Genomic DNA, 13,497 nt, shown 5'->3' with positions numbered 1-13,497 from the left:
AAAGCATGTCATCTTCCAGTAGAAATTGAACACAAAGCATTTTGGGCTTTGAAGACATGTAATCTTGATTTACATGAAGCCGGACGTCTACGATTAAGTCAACTAAACGAATTAGAAGAATTAAGACATGAAGCATACGAAAATTCGTTAATCTATAAGGAAAGAATGAAGAAATGGCATGATAAAAGAATCAGAAATTTAAAAGAATTTAAAGAAGGAGACAGAGTTCTTCTTTTCAATTCACGATTCAAGCTATTTCCTGGAAAATTGAAATCAAGATGGTCTGGACCATTCATAGTCAAAAGAGTTTTCCCATACGGAACGATAGAATTAATAAATTCAAATGGGATTGAATTTAAAGTTAATGGTCACAGAGTTAAACACTACATAGATAGTCCAATGGAATTCGATGATGAAGTTAATCACAATTTCGACACCACAGCTAACTAAGTGTGGGGAGAATCAAGTCTTTAAAGGATAATATGTATTTCTGTTAGAGTTAGATTGTCTGTTTTCATGTAGTTCTTGAAAATGGAACCCGAATGGTCTTTCCCTAGCAGACCCTAAAGAACTAGTCTTCTCCCCCCATTCTGAATTTTTATTTTTTTTTAGGAAATGAAGACTGCCTGTGAACTAAACCATGGTCTAATGCTACACGCTTTGATCACTAAACGTAATAATGACACACTTCCGAGTGAAATAGTATCAGTAATCAGAGAAAGATTGGACGGAGTTAGAAAAGAATCCAGATGCGAAGATAATAAGTTACAATTTGGTAAAGGAAAATCAAAATCCGCAGCAAAAAGAAGAGCACGACACCTAGAACGATGTCACAAATGCGGAAAATGGTCACATGGAGGTAAATGTTCAAATAATCAAACCTATTCAAATACCGAATTTGTTACTTTATGCAGAGACGGACCATTCATATGTTTAGAAGAAAAGACACTGAATGATCGAGGTTACGCCTATGTAGCCATGGAAAACCAATTAAACCGACTATCTTATGAATGGGATAGATCATATAACTAAGAAATCTATTTCACAGGTATGTTTGTACAGTTTTTATTATTTTTAACCTTTTGATAATAAACGCTAATTTGTTCGCTATAAAGTATTAAATTGGTATTGAATAAAATTAGGTTTGGCGACCGAAATTATTGATATCATTCAAAAATTTATTACATCACTGCGAAATTTAACGTTTATTCTTAAGGTATAAATATCTTTAATCAATCAACCCAAAATATTTCAAAAATTCGTCATGAGTTAAATTAGGTCATGGAACCGAAATTACTTTACCGAAAAGAGGGCACATATTTTTGAAAATATTTGATTGATTAAAGTGGGATAAAAAGCCAAAAAGATTTTTAATTTTATTTTTACCATGTTTTTAAAATTAATATATAAATCTTAAATTAATATTGTAAACTTTGTAAAAACAATATATTTAAAATTGTAAAAATTAATATAAGTTTGGTGTGAATTTATAATATGAATTTTTTAATTAAGTTTGGTGTGAATTTTTAATTTTTAAAATATGAATTTTTAATTTTATGCATTTCAAATTTTAAGTTTGGTGTGAATTTTTAATATTAATTTTGAATTTTATATTTAAGTTGTGTGAATTTAAAAACAAAAATTTACTTTATCTCATTAAGTTAAAAATACGATTTTTAAAATTCGTTGTAAGTTGAAGACTAGGTCTTTGAACCGAAATTGCTTTACCCAAGGGAGGGACGAGAACTTTTATTATCACTATTTTTAATCTTATTGAAGTAAGGTATGCCAAAAAAATTAAAAAACCCAAAAATCTAAGCTTTTAAAACAATCGCTTGAAAAAGACAAATTTTAAAATTTTGTCGAAGGACGGACTAGGACATCGATCCGAAACGACCTCGTCCTAAGAAAAAGGGAAACAAAATTTTAAAATTAATCACTTAATTGTTTTATAAGTTAAAGTTAAAAAAAAAAAAAAAAAAAAAAAGCTGAAAACACTGTACCCGGACCTCCATGCGATCGCATGGGATTTTCACTATACCTCCATGCGATCGCATGGAGGCAAAAATCAGACCTGATACAAGACAGTCGACTAGTCTGTCTTTCTCCACAAAAACACACACATACCCGAAAACACACTCAAATTCTCACCAAAATTCACCGTAATTCGTCATTTTTCTTGCTCTAATCATGCCTAGATTCTCATTCTTCAGAAAATTGGTAAAATTTACACCCCTAAACTCTATAAATTCCTAGTTTTTGTGATAATTACCAATTTTTTTTACCTAATGCAATTTTGTTAATTTCTAGTGTAATTAGTGTTAAATTGTTAGTATTTTATGCATGTATAACCTAGATTGATGCTATTTAACATGATTTGAAGCCAAAAACTTCAAAATTTTTAGAAATCTAGGGTTTGTGTTCTTGAGCAATTTGGGGCTTTTTGATATAAACAGGTTATGATCGATTTTTGTCATGAATTATTGCTAAATTGAGTAGTGTAACATGTTTAGATAGTTAAATGATCCAAACAATGATCCTAAACATGATTTTTGGAGATTAAAGTGGACTTTTTAAGTCCAAAATTCATGAACTTGATTAATTTGATGTAATTGCCATTTGAGACTTGTTTAATTATTAGTAATGAATATTTTGACATGTTATTTGAGTTAAAAGCTTATGAACTTTGTATACATTTTCATATGTGCTTATTTGAAAAATGTAGAATTGAGAAAAATTGTGAAAATGTGTATAAGTTTAATTTTGATTTAACATGTTATAGTGATTGTTTTAAGTTGTTATTTTGCTAACACTAATGCATATTTGGATGCACAAATTTTGTATTTAATGTGTTTTGCAGAAAGCCGATACTGGAGGTTCAGGAGCATCATCATCTAGACGACCAACACCAGCACCAGAACTAGAACTAGAAATGCAACACGAACAAGAACCACAACAGGAACAACAACAGCCTGATCAGCACATACCTTATTATGATCCGGTACAGTTTGTTGATGAATTCATAGTATTCCCAATGAGGCCGCCAGTAGAATTCCCAACGATTCCTGAGCATACTCTGCATCCTAATCTGAGATTTGATAGGAGATGGAGAGATTACGAGACATATCAAAGGAACAAATTCAAATTGGTAACAAAAAATGTAGAGGTGCCAAGGGTAATCGATTGGGCCCCTTTGGAAACGGTCCATCTAGCTGACCGTGTTAGACAGCTTTTAGTTCAAAGGTATGGCAGTTCTTCTTTTACAGATTGGGAACGTCTTTTCACCATTCGTAGACCTGTATATAAGGAATGGTGTGTTGAGTTGATGAGTACTGTATCACTTGATGCAAATATAGTTAGAATAGATGATAGAAGATTTCTTAGGTTTATCCTTGGCGGTAGGATGTACAGAATGTCCATGTTGGACATGGCTAGGGCCTTACAGATATATACTCCTGGTGAGTTGCTATTACCCGATTGTACAAATTTGATTCATTATGGTGAAAGGGTAGATAGTAACTTTGACGCTGCCGCCATTTGGAGGCGTATGTCACATTTTGATGTTTTTACACGAGCAGGAGGACACTCTTATACACATATTGACAGAGCCGAGCTTCGTATTATTCATAGATTTTTGGCTAACTCGATTACACAGAGAGGTCATAATAAAGAAAAAATTACCTTACATAATTTATTCTACCTAAAGTGTATTCGGGATCCTAGAAGCTTTGTCAATATCCCTTACTGTGTTGCTTTTTATTTATCTAAAATGGTAGAGGGAATGCAGGACGGGAGTATAATAGGAGGAGGTATTTTTGTGACTCTCATTGGAGAGTATTTAAGTGTTGATAGGAACCAAGGGGGTCCATTACAGCTTTGTAGAGAACAGGTTGAGCCCTTAGGATTGAAAGTTTATGTGGGTGCTAAGGTATTGAAAAGTAGACGTAACCAGGCAGTACCCTATGAGGGATCTCATCCTCAGGTAGAGAGAGGCTCAGACGAGGAAATGAAGGAGGCGGAAGACATTAGGGATGTCTTTCGAGATGCTATTCTTGACGTCCACGTTCGTATAGATGAGGAAGCAATGACGAACGCAGCCAGACATAGTATGTATGAGCAGTGAAACTCCGAGCGAGTATACGAGGATTATAGGCGACGCCAACACGATAGCTGGTTAGTTCATCAACACCAAATCATGAGCCACCTATCATATCAGGTACCAAATAACTATGTACCTACTCGACCTGCTCATTTTCCGCCACATAGCCCCGATATCCGACCACCCTTTAACCGGTATGACTATAACCAAGCCTATCAAAACACCTATAACCAACAATGGAACCCACCTGACGAGATGAACTGGAACCCATATCCAGACTGATTTAGTTCCATTTGGCTATTTTTATGATTTTTATGTTTTTATCTTTTGACTTTTTCATGTTTAAACTTATGTTATTGGATATATTTGTGTAATTTTTATTATTTTTATTATTATTGTGTACTAATATTTCATATTTAGAATTTGAAAGTGGGATATTGAGTCCCATTTCAAATTGCCATGCATGATTATATTTGTATGTATGTATATTGTCGATTGTACAAAACATGGTAAAACAGCGCATTTTCAAAGACTGGCATTAAGTTCAGCAAAAGCTACTAATTTTGAGGACAAGATGCAAAATATATGTGACATAACAACAAGACGGAATGAACAAATGATGTGCACCATTTATCATTCAGCAAACAAACGCCAATATATTTGGAAACTTTGGTAAAAATTTAATCATTTTCACACAAATCACCCTCAACAATTTAAATTGTTACTGATTTCTTGCAAATGAGGGCATTGCAAGATCTTAAGTGTGGGAAGGGGTTAAATTCTTTCGGATTTTTTAAAATTTTATCATAAACACTTGGTTACCATTAAAAATACTAGTAAAGCAGTAGTTGTATTAGAATCTAGTGCTCTCTGATAATAAAGAACAGCCCTAGTCTTATATACTGACTACCCAATTCTAGTAAAAAATTTTCAAAATTTTCAATTAAATGAACTCAAAATCATGTTTATACAATTTTATGAACGATAAAACTAGGTTTTAACACCGAAATTATTATTACCTCATAAAGGACATAAATTGAGAAACAAACCAAAATGTTAAAATTCATTTAAAATGAAATAGAGGACAATAAAAAGGAAAATAAAAGCCAAGTGTGGGAAAAATTACCAAGTTATCTTAAACATATGTCACATATTTCTGTAACAAATAACTGAAAATACTTTTGCTTTGGACTAAACTAAACTATTTTACCCGATGAAAGAAAAGAAGAGATGGATCTACACGATGAATCAATTCCATCATTAAAAGGAAGTAAAGTCTTCCGAAAAAGACACGCGCTTCTTGATTTAGGTCAAGAAGTTGTCGTCCAGACCAGCTGTAGGTTGACGAAAAATCTAGAAAATTCATCACTAAAATCAGCAGGAAATCCACGGACCTCAGCATTAAACAGGGTCGCCAAGTGGTCAGATTTATCCTAACCATGAGAAGGATTTATCTCATACAATGGGGGGGCACCATGCAAATTAGCTGGATAAGACTAATGAATCAGATCTCCAGAAAGGATAATCTTCTTAAAGATTAAAAATCAGCTTTTAAGCCTGATATTACTCAATCCTAGAGATTGACCTTAAAGATTGAGAATTCAAACTCATGGAATTCAATGATATCTAAACTCGAGCTTGAACGATAAAATATTTTGATAAAATTACAAACCGATTTGTTTTCTAAAAACCCATTTTCAATGCGTTCATTATCATTGAACGTAAAATCCTAGGAATTCACCTGGAATTCATTAGGTCACCTGAACCAAATCGGGTGTCAACCGTAAGAACGGTGCTTGCATAGTGGTCAAAGACAGGACCTTGTGCCAAACCTACAAATTATAAGGGTGAGCTTTACTATTGCTCCTACAAAGGATAGTAATTGCGTTCGACACGTTATAGACCATAATTAAAAGCATGTCAGGGGACATTGCCTTAACAGTTGCTTGTTCAACGCTTTATATTTGTTTAACTAAATGATAGTTTGTTAATGTTAATATAAAGATTTAAAATTGGGCGTCCCTATAAATTACCATATACACTCGATCGGACACGATGGGCGGGGTATTTATATGTACGAATAATCGTTCATTTAAACGGACACGGGAATGGATTAATAGCCACTAGAATAATTAAAACAGGGGTGAAATTATGTACAAGGACACTTGGTATAATTGATAACAAAATATTAAAACCTGGGGTTACACTCAGTCGACATCCTGGTGTAATTATTAAACAAAGTATTAAAATCTTGTTACAGTTTAAGTCCCCAATTAGTTGGAATATTTAACTTCGGGTATAAGGATAATTTGACGAGGACACTCGCACTTTATATTTATGACTGATGGACTGTTATGGACAAAAACCAGACGGACATATTAAATAATCCAGGACAAAGGACAATTAACCCATGGGAATAAACTAAAAATCAACACGTCAAACATCATGATTACGGAAGTTTAAATAAGCATAATTCTTTTATTTCATATTTAATTTCCTTTATTTTATATTTAATTGCACTTCTAATTATTGCATTTTTATTGTTATTGTATTTAATTGCACTTTTAATTATCGTACTTTTTAATTATCGCAAGTTTATTTTATCGCATTTTTATTATTCGAAATTTCATTATCGTTATTTACTTTACGCTTTAATTTAAGTCTTGTATTTATTTTTAATATTTTACATTTGGTTTTAACTGCGACTAAAGTTTTAAAATCGACAAACCGGTCATTAAACGGTAAAAACCCCCTTTATAATAATAATATTACTTATATATATATATATATATATATTTGTATTTTTATAAAAGTAAACTAATATAGCGTTAAGCTTTGTTTAAAGATTTTCCCTGTGGAACAAACCGGACTTACTAAAAACTACACTACTTTACGATTAGGTACACTGCCTATAAGTGTTGTAGCAAGGTTTAAGTATATCCATTCTCTAAATAAATAAATATCTTGTGTAAAATTGTAACGTATTTAATAGTATTTTCCTGCTAAAATTAATAGTATTTTATACCACTCTGCTCAAACATCAAGTATTTTTGGCACCGCTGCCGGGGTTTAAGTGTTGTACCACTTCTTCTGGTAATAGCTTTAGCTGTTTCATTTCGGGGGTTAGCATTTGTATTACTAGGTAAACTTCCCGGTTTTCTTTCACCTATTAACCTTGCTAGGTTACTTACTTCTTGTTCCAGATTTTGAATAGAAGCTTGTTGATTTCTAAATGCTTGAGCATTTTGTTCATTAGTTTGTTTCTGAGATGTGAAAAACTGCGTTTGAGTTTCAACTAGCTTCGTCATCATATCTTCTAAATTCGGCTTTTTATCATCGGTTTGTTGTGGTGGTTTGTTTTGAAAATTAGGTCTTTGCTGATTGTAAGTATTATTGGATACTTGTTGATTGCTAGGACCTTGTTGGTTGTTGTATGGAATATTTCTGTTATGATTCTGGTTTTGATTGTAAATCGGTCTTGGCGGTTGATAATTATTCTGATAATTATTTCCAGGCCTTTGGTTTATGTATGAAATATTCTCTCTTTGTTCCATTGTTAATTCAATACTGAGACAATCTTTTGTCAAATGTGGTCCTCCACACTGCTCACAACTAATTCGTATTGAGTGAATATCTTTAGTCATCTTTTCCATTCGTCTCTCGACAGCATCTATCTTTGCGGAAATGGAATCTAAGTCATGGCTAGAATCGGCTCTAGCTGCTTTAGATGATCTAACGATATCTTTTTCTTGGTGCCACTCATGTGAGTGGGAAGCAGTGTTATCAATAATTTTGTAAGCATCAGTTTCGGTTTTCTTCATAATAGAACCACCAGCTGCTATATCTATGTCTTTCCTTGTAGTGATGTCGCATCCTTGGTAGAATATTTGTACTATTTGACAGGTGTCTAAACCATGTTGCGGACATCCTCTTAACAACTTTCCAAATCTAGTCCACGCCTCATATAGAGTTTCATTTGGCTTCTGTGTAAACGTAACAATTTCTGCTTGAAGTCTTACGGCTTTAGATGCCGGAAAGAATTGTTTAAGAAATTTTTCAACTAAAACGTCCCATGTATCAATCGCCCCTTCAGGTAACGATTCCAACCAATCTTTGGCTTCTCCCTTTAAAGTCCAGGGAAATAACATGAGATATATCTGTTCATCCTCCACTTCTCGGATTTTAAATAGTGTGCAGATCCTATTAAAGGTACGTAGATGTTCATTTGGATCTTCCTTCGGCGCACCACTAAATTGGCATTGATTAGTCACCATGTGTAGAATTTGTCCTTTGATTTCATAATCTGGCGCATTAATGCCTGGATGAGTAATTGCGTGACCTTGGCCAGTGCGTTTAGCTCTCATTCGGTCTTCCATACTTAAAGGTTCCAGATTCTCCATAATTGAATTTGTTGAATCGGAATCACTAGAGGATTCTGATTTAATGGTTCGTTCCTCAACAATCTCTGTTTGAATGATTGGTGGTTCCGGAGGAAAGTTTAGTGGTTCAGGATCTACGAATCGTCCTTGAATATTCTCCGGATTCTCAATTGTGAGGTCGGGTTCAAAAAATGGATTATCGGAAATTTGAACTGGAGTACTTGGTCGACTGGATGACGATTCTAAAGAAAAATCAACAGCAGTAATATTTGCTAAATGTCTTGATCTAGTTACAGGTGGTGAACGTACAAAAGGTGGTGAACGTCTTGCTCGGTGCATTCACTGAATATCCTATTAGTTTTTAAAAGGAAAGAAAAATTATAATAAGTTATCCAATCAATAGACTTTTCTGATTTTGCCCACGTTTCGAATAGCCAAAAGATGCAGCAGAGGGGCAGGATTCGTTTGGTCTCAATATAATTGAGGACTGTTTGGCTCCAATAACCCGGTCCACGTACAAATTCAACTATTACTACGAACCAGAAAATTTTGATGTCTATTAATTTAACCACTTAAAATAAATTTTCGTAATTTTAAAAAATTTAGAAAAGAAGTAGATTAAAAATCTATGTCCTAAAAACTAGAATGGCGAGAAATAAGAAAGAAAAAGAGTTCGTCGGAAAAAGATCGAAAAAGAAAAATAAGAAAGAAAAATAAAAGGTGACGGAAAAAATAAAAGAAACTTATAAAACTTAAAAAAACACTTGACTAACCTAACCTTATTACTACAACTAACTTAAAATTATAATCGCAAATTGAAATTACTAATTAGAATGATAATTGATACATAGGTAAAAGGCGTCTAAAAATATTAAAGCTTACAAGTAAAACTATATCCCAAATGGCAATATCTTATAAAGGTACTAAAACTTAAAAAGGCGTCGCAAAATTCTAAAGCACCTAAATCTTAGTCTAAAGAAAAAGCACTTAAGGGATTTTACGGCAAAGCCTAAAAATCTAGAAGTAAAAATAACTATGGCAAAAACTATGAGTTAAAAATAAATACGAGCGAAAAATACAAAAATTACGCTAAAACTATTAAAAGGGGGACACAATATAAAAATATACAAAAAGTTGTAAAAAGTACAATTTTTATAAAAATATTATTTTTATATTATTTATTTATTAAAACTATTAATTTTATAAACTAATTAACTAAATAATACAAATTAAATAAATAAAACTAAATTAATTATTTAAAATACTAACCCTAATTAGGGTTTTAATTAAATAATAATAATAATAATTATTACACCGTAATTAATGCAGTTGACAGACTAATCTGACGTGTCAGGTGAGCTCATGCGATCGCATGAGTTCTATGTTACCCGGCCATGCGATCGCATGGGCTAGGGTTTCGGGACAGTTACTAGGCTGCTACAGTACTGGACTCGAGTGTTGTTTTTTTTTTCTAGTGTTTTATTTTTCTGTTTTATATATTTATATAATATATTTATATAAATTAAATAAAACTTATATTTTTATAAAATAAAGATAAAGAAACTTTTATAGAACTTCAATATTTAACAAACTCTTAAAAATATTTATATTTATATTTTTCTTTTTATATTTTAGAATATTTAAAACGTATTTTTACAAAAGCGTATTTTTTTTTATAAAAGTAAACTTAAAAATAAAAATCTTTTTTTTATATATATATAGCGTTGCGCTTCCGGCTTTTAAGCAAGAAATTGAGTTCCCCAGCAGCGGCGCCAAAAATACTTGATGTTTGAGCAGAGTGGTATAAAATACTATTTTTTTTAGCAGGAAAATACTATTAAATACGATACAATTTTACACAAGATATTTATTTATTTAGAGAATGGATATACCTAAACCTTGCTACAACACTTATAGGCAGTGTACCTAATCGTACAGTAGTGTAGTTTTTAGTAAGTCCGGTTCGTTCCACAGGGAAAATCTTTAAACAAAGCTTAACGCTATATTAGTTTACTTTTATAAAAATACAAATATATATATAAGTAATATTATTATTATAAAGGGGGGTTTTTACCGTTTAATGACCGGTTTGTCGATTTTAAAACTTTAGTCGCAGTTAAAACCAAATGTAAAATATTAAAAATAAATACAAGACTTAAATTAAAGCGTAAAGTAAATAACGATAATGAAATTTCGAATAATAAAAGTGCGATAAAATAAACTTGCGATAATTAAAAAGTACGATAATTAAAAGTGCAATTAAATACAATAACAATAAAAATGCGATAATTAGAAGTGCAATTAAATATAAAATAAAGGAAATTAAATATGAAATAAAAGAATTATGCTTATTTAAACTTCCGTAATCATGATGTTTGACGTGTTGATTTTTAGTTTATTCCCATGGGTTAATTGTCCTTTGTCCTGGATTATTTAATATGTCCGTCTGGTTTTTGTCCATAGCAGTCCATCAGTCATAAATATAAAGTGCGAGTGTCCTCGTCAAATTATCCTTATACCCGAAGTTAAATATTCCAACTAATTGGGGACTTAAACTGTAACAAGATTTTAATACTTTGTTTAATAATTACACCAGGATGTCGACTGAGTGTAACCCCAGGTTTTAATATTTTGTTATCAATTATACCAAGTGTCCTTGTACATAATTTCACCCCTGTTTTAATTATTCTAGTGGCTATTAATCCATTCCCGTGTCCGGTTAAATGAACAATTATTCGTACATATAAATACCCCGCCCATCGTGTCCGATCGAGTGTATATGGTAATTTATAGGGATGCCCAATTGTAAATCTTTATATTAACATTAACAAACTATCATTTAGTTAAACAAATATAAAGCCCATAGTCTAATTTCCACAAGTGTCGTTCTTTTGTCCAAACTCCAATTATGGTACAAAGCCCAATTACCCAATTTTAGTAATTAGCCCAACATCATGATTACTTCGGATTAAATAAGCATAATAATAACTTAGCTACGAGACATTAAATTAAAAAGGTTGAACATAACTTACAATGATTAAAAATAGCGTAGCGTTACACGGACAGAATTTCGACTTACACCCTTACAACATTTGCTAACATACCCTTATTATTAGGATTAAAATTAAAATTAAAATTAAAATTAAAATATAAATATAAATATTTACGTATAGATATAGAGAGGATGGATATTTATTTTGCGTTCACCAAACTGCGAATTTATAGGAGATGTGGCCTGACTTTTCATGCCATGCGATCGCATGGACTTTCTTCTTCCTGGCCATGCGATCGCATGGCCAGCTGGGAGAGCTCACATGTTGCTTGTTTCCTTGTGCCGACGTTTTATAAATATAATATAATATATATATTAATTTTAAGAATTAATTATATATTATATTATATTCATATGCATAGTTGACTTGTAATTTTTAGTCCGTTGCGTCGAGCGTTGAGAGTTGACTCTGGTCCCGGTTCCGAATTTTCGAACGTCCTCGCGTACAATTTAATATCTTGTACTTTGCGTTTTGAATCTTGTACTCTTGTAATTTTGAGACGTTTCTTATCAATAATTGGAACCTCTTTGATTGTCTTTTTTACTTTTGAGCTTTTTGGTCGTTTGCGTCTTCAATTCGTCGAATCTGTCTTTTGTCTTCACCTTTTATTATTTAAACGAATATCACTTTTAAATAGAACAATTGCAACTAAAAGCTTGTCTTTCTTGAGGAATAATGCTATGAAATATATGTTCATTTTTAGCATTATCAGTTGGTGAGCTATAGTTTAAGTATAACAGTAATGTAAGGCAGGCCACGAGATTTCAGTGTTTCAAAACAGTATGAAAAGTATATGTATAACCGTGGGCACTTGGTAACTAACTTAACGTAAATAACACCCCCTAAAAGTACACTTGGCGAGTGCGTAAGTTTACGAAGTATTAAACACCCGTTAAATGCTAGCGCTACTAGCCCGAGTGGGGATGTCAAACCCTATGGATCCATATCTAAGATTCGCTTTCACCGGTTTAAAGACCAATGACTAAACGTTACCGAGCTAAGGGGAAAGTTTATGCCGTTGTATAACCCACACATATATAAAGTTTAAGTACTCGTGCCTAGTATATAAAACGTAAAATGTGCATGTATTCTCAGTTCCCAAAATAGTTAAAGTAAAAAAAGGGATGCTATAACTCACAGTGGAAAGTAGTAAAAGTCGATACGCGGGAATAGTAAGCAAGTGGTTGGTCTGAAAGGTCCTCAACCTAAGTCAAAAGTTACTAAGTCAGTAAATCGTTCCTAAAGGTTTAAAAGTATGTAAATTAGGTCTTAAGTATCATCATCATTCATCATTAAACAAAAAGTGTAAAGTAAGTTTCAATTAAGAATAGAGTTTGAAATAAATGCTGACTTCGTTCAGTCGCCACGACCTCTATACAAACTGAAATGAGGTGAGACCAATGGCTATGGCTCCGTATATGAGTCCCCTAGAGGCTGACCAATTTCCAGAACCATAATCGTCTTCCTTTGACAGTGGCATCGGTTTAAGTGCGAGTAGGTCAGCAATTTCGGCACAACGTTAATAGGGTGTAGTAACTTTCGGGAGGCCATAGATCCTAAATCGTAACTCGGATTAAGATGAGGTATAAATGAAAAATCATCTACTCGAACCGAAATAAAAGAAAATCAACTTTCCAGTAGCCCAGGTGGTCTGATCAGACCCAGAAAATAGTAAGAAATGTGTTCCGGTGGGTTCTTGGTGCTTGATGCTCATCACGGTTCTCATCCTTGATGCGTATAGCTTCAAGTGTACAACTCGTTGATGGGTTTGCATCATCTTAACCAAGGTTTGACCATCATAACACTAGTGTAAGTCTAAGATAAGTAGCACAACTCATTTAAGTGTTGTAAGTAGTTTGATGAACCAAAGTTACATCAAGATCTTAGATCCGACACATACATGAGTTATAAAAGTAATATTAAGTTACAAACTTGAAAGTAAACTAAATAATCAAGATCTTAAGTT

This window comes from Rutidosis leptorrhynchoides, chromosome 4 (assembly GCF_046630445.1).
Source record: "Rutidosis leptorrhynchoides isolate AG116_Rl617_1_P2 chromosome 4, CSIRO_AGI_Rlap_v1, whole genome shotgun sequence".
Lineage (NCBI taxonomy): Eukaryota > Viridiplantae > Streptophyta > Magnoliopsida > Asterales > Asteraceae > Rutidosis > Rutidosis leptorrhynchoides.
Note: the sequence above shows the minus strand (reverse complement) of the source record.